The 7,987-nt window shown below is 38.9% G+C and overlaps 1 protein-coding gene across 1 annotated transcript in view; it reads left to right on the top strand.

Moving 5' to 3' along the window:
- Positions 1–296: 296 nt before the first annotated feature.
- LOC143996266 (villin-1-like) overlaps positions 297–7,987 on the top strand; it is a 147,914-nt gene continuing 140,223 nt past the window's right edge. The window contains exon 1 of the mRNA XM_077491235.1: positions 297–454. The gene's annotated coding sequence lies outside the window, so the exon portion shown is untranslated. The remainder of the gene's footprint in view (positions 455–7,987) is intronic.

The raw sequence follows: 7,987 nt of genomic DNA, 5'->3' as shown, positions 1-7,987 counted from the left end.
TGTCCCATGCTTGATCAGATAATCCTTGGAATTTGGGAGGCGTGGGACAATTTTCTAACCCCAGGGACAGTCATGTAGAAAGAGGGACACTTGTCATCTATTATATTGTTGACTGCTATGATTTAAAGCATTCTGCATACCAATATGTTTTATCTGACTGAATAAGCCAGCTTGTGATAATTTACTAACCCTTTTAACTACGTTATTGTAGGTATAATTTTAGCAATGCAACCTTTGTATTCTAAGGAACTGATGCAAATTATTTCTTGCCATCGTTCTGTGGTTGAGGTATGCGAGAGTGTGTGATGGGCTGGCCCAGCAGGTAGGAGGATCAGTGCAGTTCAGTCTCAGCTCACAGGTTTTGGAACTGTGTGTCAGTCATAGGTGGCAGGACACTCTATCAGTCCTGACGGAGAAAACCTACATATAAGAAATTATCTTTGCTGTCACCAAGGTAAGAACTTCTCGTATTCTTCATTCAATGACTTCAGATCTCTGTAATGTTCTATAACCTGTTGAAGGTCCTGTGCATTTAATATGAACTTCTAGGTCTGGGTTTCAGGAAGCTATCTCCCATCTGTGCTGTGTAGTCCATAGTCTAGGACCTGGCAGAGGTGTCAGTTGTTCTTTGCTGGTTGTATAGTTGGTTGCAAGAATCACTTTATTTTATGTAAGACCAGTATTTTAATAAGCTTTAAATGTATCATAGTGAAAAAATGTGTATGTCAACTGTACCTGCTCAAGTCAATATCTAATATCTATGCTCTTTGAGTGTACATGCTTGGAAATTGATTTTGTAAAGGGCCAGAGAGCAGATAGCTAAAATAATATTTACTCTGTACAGGTGTGTGAGATTTAAAACAAGAAGTACACAAGATCATAATCCATGTGTTCAGAACAATACATGCTTTGCTATGCCTATATGGCACAGTTTGGAAACTCTTCAAATACTGAATCTTTCATGTTATTAAAATAAATATCTGACTGTTAGTGGCCAAAAATTAGGTTTAAAGCAGTATCATTTTTATTAGGTTTTTTTTATGGTAGAGTGAGGTTAGGGGAAGCCAGGGTCAAATTAAATATGCATAACGACTTCATGGTGGAGTCATTATGGTAAAATACACATGTACACAATCTATAATTAATACAATAATCCATAATCATGGGAGCCTCATGGGGAAATTGCAGAAGGGAATTTAGCATGTGTGTAATTGTAAAATTTCCTTGAAAAGGTATGAAGGTAGATACAAGGAAAGTGGGGAACGAAGATGTAGACAAAAGTCAGAAAGGCGAGGGGAGTCCCCAGACAGCAATCCTATTCTGTGAAGGGTATGCTTAGTCAACTAATAGTTTTTGAGTACATGGGGAACCCAAGAAAATGACCCAGGCTCTTCATGTGATCATGCAAGTTGAGTATGTATTGTGGATAGACACCATGAGTTTTTCCATGCACGGAATCTAAGATCCTGTACCAACATTGGGTTTTGCACATTGTAATTAAGATGTCTAACCATTTTTTTATGGCATTCACAACATCTATTCTATAATAAATGTATATATATATATATATATATATATATATATATATATATATATACACCTGTGGCTAAATCTTTAAGAATTGTGCATCTGTCACTCATGCAAATCTTTTGGATCATGCAAAAAAATGTTAGTTCTTAATCGATTGTTGTCTGACAGGGCCAAGCTAATTGTAGATTAATTTAAAAATTGATCTGCTGGATCTTCTCAGGTATGAATAACTTTAAAATGACTATATTCCTAACAGTAAATAATATTGCCAAAGGGAAACATATTTTGTCAGATAAAAGAAAACATCTGTGGATTGTGTAGATGCCGTGCCTAAGCAATGGGTGACTCCCTCTGTGACTCTGCAGAGAAACATGTTCAGCAGCCTCCACCCTTTCACCAAGCAGGCTAATTTGCCCGAGGGCCTGTTCCTGCTACAGATTTGTCTAGATACTGTTTTTCCTGTACCTGGGTGTGTATGTAAAGGTTATCTGAAAATATATTATTTCTTCATGTTATGTGCTTGGCTATCGCTTACATGGACATTGATTTTTTCATATATACACGTTTATGTAGTAAAGTCGTGCTAGGTGTAATGATTATGAATATAGAACAATAACTCAAAGCAAACAATCAGTTTTACCTTTTCAGGTTTTGAAAATTGAGGAATTTCACAAATTGATAATAGCAACAGATTATTGAAAGCACTTTAATAAGTGTTATCTACAGCCAATGTAATACCCTCTATAGCTAATTACTATTGGTATTACCCAGTGGTTTTATATAATTTCCTTGCTTTTTGGGTGGATGCATAGTTCAGGAAAAAGTATATTGTCACTTTTCCACTCGACCAACTAAAATGCACCATTACGACTTTCTACTCATTGCCATCCTAACAACCAATGACGTCATCAGTTAATAAGGAGGGTGTCTTTTGCCTCCACAGCATACTTGCCCTCCTGTACCCTTCTCCCTCAGCACTGGGATGACATTATTTGACTGATGTAGAGAAATTTAGGGAGAAGAGAAACATTGGAATACTAGTCAGTACCAGTGTGCAAAAGTGTATTTGCTTTGGAATAATACATCTCCTCTAATGTTGGGTGTCCTACATGTTCCTACACTGTGTAAAGTTATTCAAATCGTTTTTTACATTTTAGAATGGGGTGCCTCAAGGCTGCCAACAATTTTAAAGGGTGCCTAGAGATTATCCATAATTTAAAAGGGTGCCTCGACTGAAAAAAGGTTGGGAAACACCAAAGTAGAAGTTTGATGAAAGGTTTATTGTAATAGAACACTTTTTATAGTTAAAAAGTACACTTGATAGAGTTTTATATATCAGACCAAAAAAGAGGGACAACTGGAGATCTAAAGTTCAGATGAAATTCCCTGCCCCACAGCCACACATAACAAAGGACCAGGGATGCTAGTGACATCATTGACCTAATATGGTGACATTGCCATATTTGGTCAATGACATTGTCCAAATATGGCCATGTGCCTATATTAGGTCAATAACGTCACCGGCATCCCCGCCTCTGTGACACGCAGCTGCAGGCCTGAGAATTGTGTAGCCACAGCTGATTGGGATGGTGGCTTGCTGTCTTGTGACATTTTCCTATTGGTTTAGCTCAAAACTGAGCTTGGCCTGAGCTCATCCCTACTTAGAAGGAGATAGGACAGAGAGATTTGTTTCTAAAAAAGATACAGTCCTTCCCGATCACATTTGGGAGCTGTGGACAGAGAGGGTGATATTACTACTCTCTTTAGGCTCAGCCAATAACTGACATCTGGTATTTTGATGCTCACTGTGACAGCGAAGGAATGGTGGAGGAGTGCTAGAAAGGTGAATATCAGTGGGTTGGGAATGGTTTTGAATGGGAAAACAGTGTCTTTTAAACCCAACTAATTTTTTTCGTTTTTTTGTTTTGGATAAAGTGGGGGTCTAGTAGACCATCTGTAGGTTTTTAAATGCTGCCTGAGTCCCCATCAAAGGAATTTTCCCTAACTTTCTTCTGTTACACCCATCACAGAAGTGAGTAAAACATACCCCACAGGCAGCAACAAAAAGAAAAATGTCCTAACTCCATTTCCTCACTCTATCAAATGTCTTTTATCATTGAAAATGTTTTTTTTTACAAACCTTGCTACACCTAAACTAAGCTCCTGTTGACTACTTGGTATAGAAACGCATTTCTTACTTTCTAAACTGCAGAGAAAGAAAACATGCATTCTGCTTATAACGTCACTTGTCAACTGCAGAATGAAAAAAGAAGGAAGTCTTAAAAGAAACCTAACACTTCATTAGAAGGTTTTTTTTTACTTGTACCTCAGAGGATAAATATTTAACAAATATTGTTAACATAATCCCTCCTTTGTAGGTTTCTATGTAGATAAGCTTCAGGATGAATTTTTGGTGCATTGCATTTCTACCTCTATGTATTCAATAGCATGGATTAAGAGCACCTGTCACGTGCACACAATGGCCAGATCAGCCATTTTGTAGGCTGTTGCTGCCCATTTCACAAAAACACTGACATGGATAAGGCAGCTGACATGGGGAGGAACACAATAATGACTATTGTGTTTTGCTCCAAGCCTGGGTGGCTATAAAGAAATTTAGCTTTGTCAATGTCTAATAATTTAGCAGTACCAAACATATTTCTATTCACAAATTAAGTGTCCCTGTCAACTTCTTATTGGGAGGACAATTTTTAAGTTTTTCCACTGATTATTCAACTATTTATTCATCAGTGGTAATTAAACATATTTTTTTTCTAATAAATACTGGAGCATAGATTTGATGGGATTGGGAGGCTCAAACTGATCACTGACATGGACAGGGTCAGCCTCTCTTTACTGGTCATTCTAAAGTCTCATTTATTTCTATGGATAGCTGTACTCATGGCACCTCCATTGGTCTCTTGGAGTACAGCTCTGGCCATAGGCATGAACAAACCATGGCCCACATGTGCAGACTAGAGAGAAGCTGGCCAGGTATGATCACTGGATTAGAGATGTTGTCAGCACTCTTTCCACTGAGCAATGGGAGAGAATCTGCACCGCAGAGGTTCCCATCCTCTACAGAGGTAAGGAAGCGCAAGAGATAAGTTAAGTGCACACCTAGAGCCCATGCAGAGTGCATAGCAAGGCCCATTCTGCTATTGGAGAGTAGTAGTGGAAAACGCTAGACAGATGGATGTGAACATTGGCTAAATGCAGAGTATAGAGAAGGGGAATACTGACACAGGAGCCGAGAATTAACTGAACAGTTACAGTGCCAATTGCATGGTCTACGTTCACCTCTAAAAGTAGAGGTCAGCCTTAAGGCTGGGTTTTCCCTCACGGCAGCTTCAGCGGTGTCCCAGGGAATTAACAAAGATGACACAAAGCAAAGGTGCCCATGTGTAGTAAAGTGACCCTGTACAAGGTGCCTAGCATGGCCAAGAAGAACACACCTCAGGGTAGGCCTTGCTTGGTACCCAATGAGGGAAGAAACATGGTAGATGTGACCAACAAGCACCACCCTACCCGCTTACATACTGACAAGGTGAGAGCACTGACAAATAGTAATCCTTCTGAGAGCGTCCCAGAACAAAGAGATTTTTGTTGGTGAGTGTGGTCATGTGGCCAACGCTGACAAATGAGTGCTCACCATTTCGAGCAATATGCTGCTATACAACCTTCAATGAAGTTTAAAGTGGCACTAAACCGATCAATTTAACAATTTAAAAAAAACAGTTACATTTTCCAATGTAACTGTCATACTGGTTGTGCTCTCAACCAAACTGTTAAAACATCAAATGGCTGGTGCCATAACTGATCACATGTGCAGCATCATAGGAGTTGAAGATCAAACAAAGGCCAAGATGGCAGTTTCCTTGACTGAAAACAATAGGAGGGTTTAGTTCTGGTTTAATTAAGTTTTTTTAAAGAGCTGGACTATTATACCAGTTGGAGAGGGCATCAGAAGATGGGGAACAGATCACCCAAGGTACATGCACCAACGACCACAGGAGTGGGTGTTGTAAGTTTTTTGTGAAAACGTAAACAAACACTTTAAGAACTAAGTTCATTTTTGGCAGATCAACAGGTATTTTTCTGCACCTGCAGGGTCTTTGAAGGGATAAAACATGGGAAATGTGCAAACATTTACCACTATGTTACTATTTTTTTTGTAACTCTTTCTTGATACACACTTTAAGACCCTTGCTTTTCACAAACAGGTGACACAGAGAGCGTCACACAGAGTAAACTGCACACTGATGTCTTTCTAGAAGCGGTCAGGAAACTTCACTGTACACACCCAGTTCAGCCTGGCAAAGCAAGTGTGTCATATTTTTGAGCAAACAGTCCTCCTCCTTCCTTGACACAGTTGCTATTGTTTTTCAGGAACTCATGGCAAATGCTGTCAAGCTGTTTTTTCAGAGGTAGACCTTTGTCAGTTATTTTAAAATGTTGCCTCATTAAAATTATAAGGTGGTTTGTTAATAAGTTATCCTCCTTAATAAGTAATAGCAGTTCTCTTCCATATACATCAAGGTCAGACGTTTGTTAAAAATTAGCTTTAATGTTTCAACTCATCAAAAATCATTAATGTGATTAACTTACTCTCTTAGCGGGAACTTTAGTTTATCTTTTTTTTTTTACTAGGTAGACTCTGTGCTTTTCTAATGATGAGTAGCCGAGAAAGCTGGTAGTTTTGTTTCTAATTTTGTTTCTGCACTCTAGGGAAGAATGGAAGGCCAAAAAAACCCTTAACTTGTCACAAAACAGGCTACAATGAATAGTACTGCAACATATATACAAAGGAGTACCCTGTCACAGGTACTTACATTGTAGAATACCAGCTAGTGGTCATAGCTCTAATGTATAACAAACGCACCCACTGCAACCAATCAGACTTCAGTTTACTGTAGTCTAGTCAATGATAAATCAATTCAAGTCAGTCGCTTCTGGTTATAATTTGAAATAAATGAACCATTTTACCAAAAACAAACATTTCAATTTTGTACACATGGCAAGTACAATAACCCACGGTCTTCCTATAGTCGTCTAAAAGTGGTCAGATTTGTGCACTTGAGTTCCCTGGTCCATTTAACCGACAGATGTATCATAAAGGAAACTCACTCTGCCAGATAGATTTTTATTTGATGCTACTGTCATGGAAAAGGGTCCTTATTCACTAAGAGAAGAACTGGTAATTTCAGGAGCGTACCTGAGGGTTCCCGAGGCACCAGTGGGTATTGATGATGGAGCATAGCAAGCCAGCCAACTGTGGAGCATGCCAAACACTATGGGGGCACACAGGTTGCAATAGGATTCATTAAATAACACAGGATTCTCTGGGATGCATTGGAGTCAGAAGGTAGACATGGCAGCCTTGAATTACTAGATGACACAAGATCCCCCAGGATGCACTGGAGTCACAAGGTGCACTGGAGTCCCTTGAGGACACTGGGATGTACAGGAAGTCACTTGAAGTCACAGGCTGAGATGGGTGCACTGGAGCGAACTAGATGAAGTGCTAATAGCCGTGTACTGGAGAGGAGGCTCATCATTGGATCTTGAAAGGGGCAAGTTTGGAATTTACATTGCACAGAAAGAAACTTGCTCATCAAAACAACTATGTAAGAAGTGGGACTCTTTTACAGGGAATCTGGCAGAGATCTTTAGGCTGATTTCCTAAATGATACGAGGGCCTTCACTGAGAATTGTATTAATATATAATTATTCAGTTACGTGAAAGGAATCTACAAGTGACTGGGTATTCAAAAGAAATAGGACATTTTCCTCTCCAACAGCAACACAGAAAGAAATAAAAATCATTTTCTATGGTAGAAAAGGGAAAGGTTCGAACTGCTGTCTGGTGTTTATTTCTGTCTCTGCCATGTTGCATATTTTTCCTCACTTCCTGTCTGGTGAAATCACTGTCAGTAGGACAGGAAGTGAGGGTAAATCTCTCTAACAAACACCTGGAAAGCAGAAAATTCCAACAGTTCTAATCATTCCCTTCTCTATCCAAAACTAGAAAAAAAGCTTTTGGCTTGACATACACTATAAGTATTATATAAAAATATGTGTGATAGATTTGCCAGGGCAATGGATGTTTACTATCAGCTTACAGCTCTATAACGCAGCCCCTGCTGACTGTTCATTTAATCATCAGTCAGTGATGTCAAGCAGTGTGATGGCCTGCTTGCTGATAGTAAAGATCACTGATCTGTTGGTACTGAATATAATCCGCCCCTAATACCCTGTGCCACCAGATGAAACCGTGATAAAGCTGCCACTTGAATAAAATAATATGAATTAACCAAAAATTATACCTACAACCCTATATCAACACAAATAGGTGATAATTTAGTGGCGCTAATAAAATAAAATAACAATAACTCAAACAATGTATATAATGTGATTAAATCACCCAGTGACACAGTGACATAAAAATATATTGATA

The sequence above is a fragment of the Lithobates pipiens genome, unplaced genomic scaffold (genome assembly GCF_037356315.1).
Source record: "Lithobates pipiens isolate NorthernLeopardFrog02 unplaced genomic scaffold, aLitPip1_a1.2 Scaffold_19, whole genome shotgun sequence".
Taxonomy (NCBI): Eukaryota; Metazoa; Chordata; class Amphibia; order Anura; family Ranidae; genus Lithobates; species Lithobates pipiens.
This window is presented reverse-complemented; position numbering and strand designations above follow the sequence as displayed.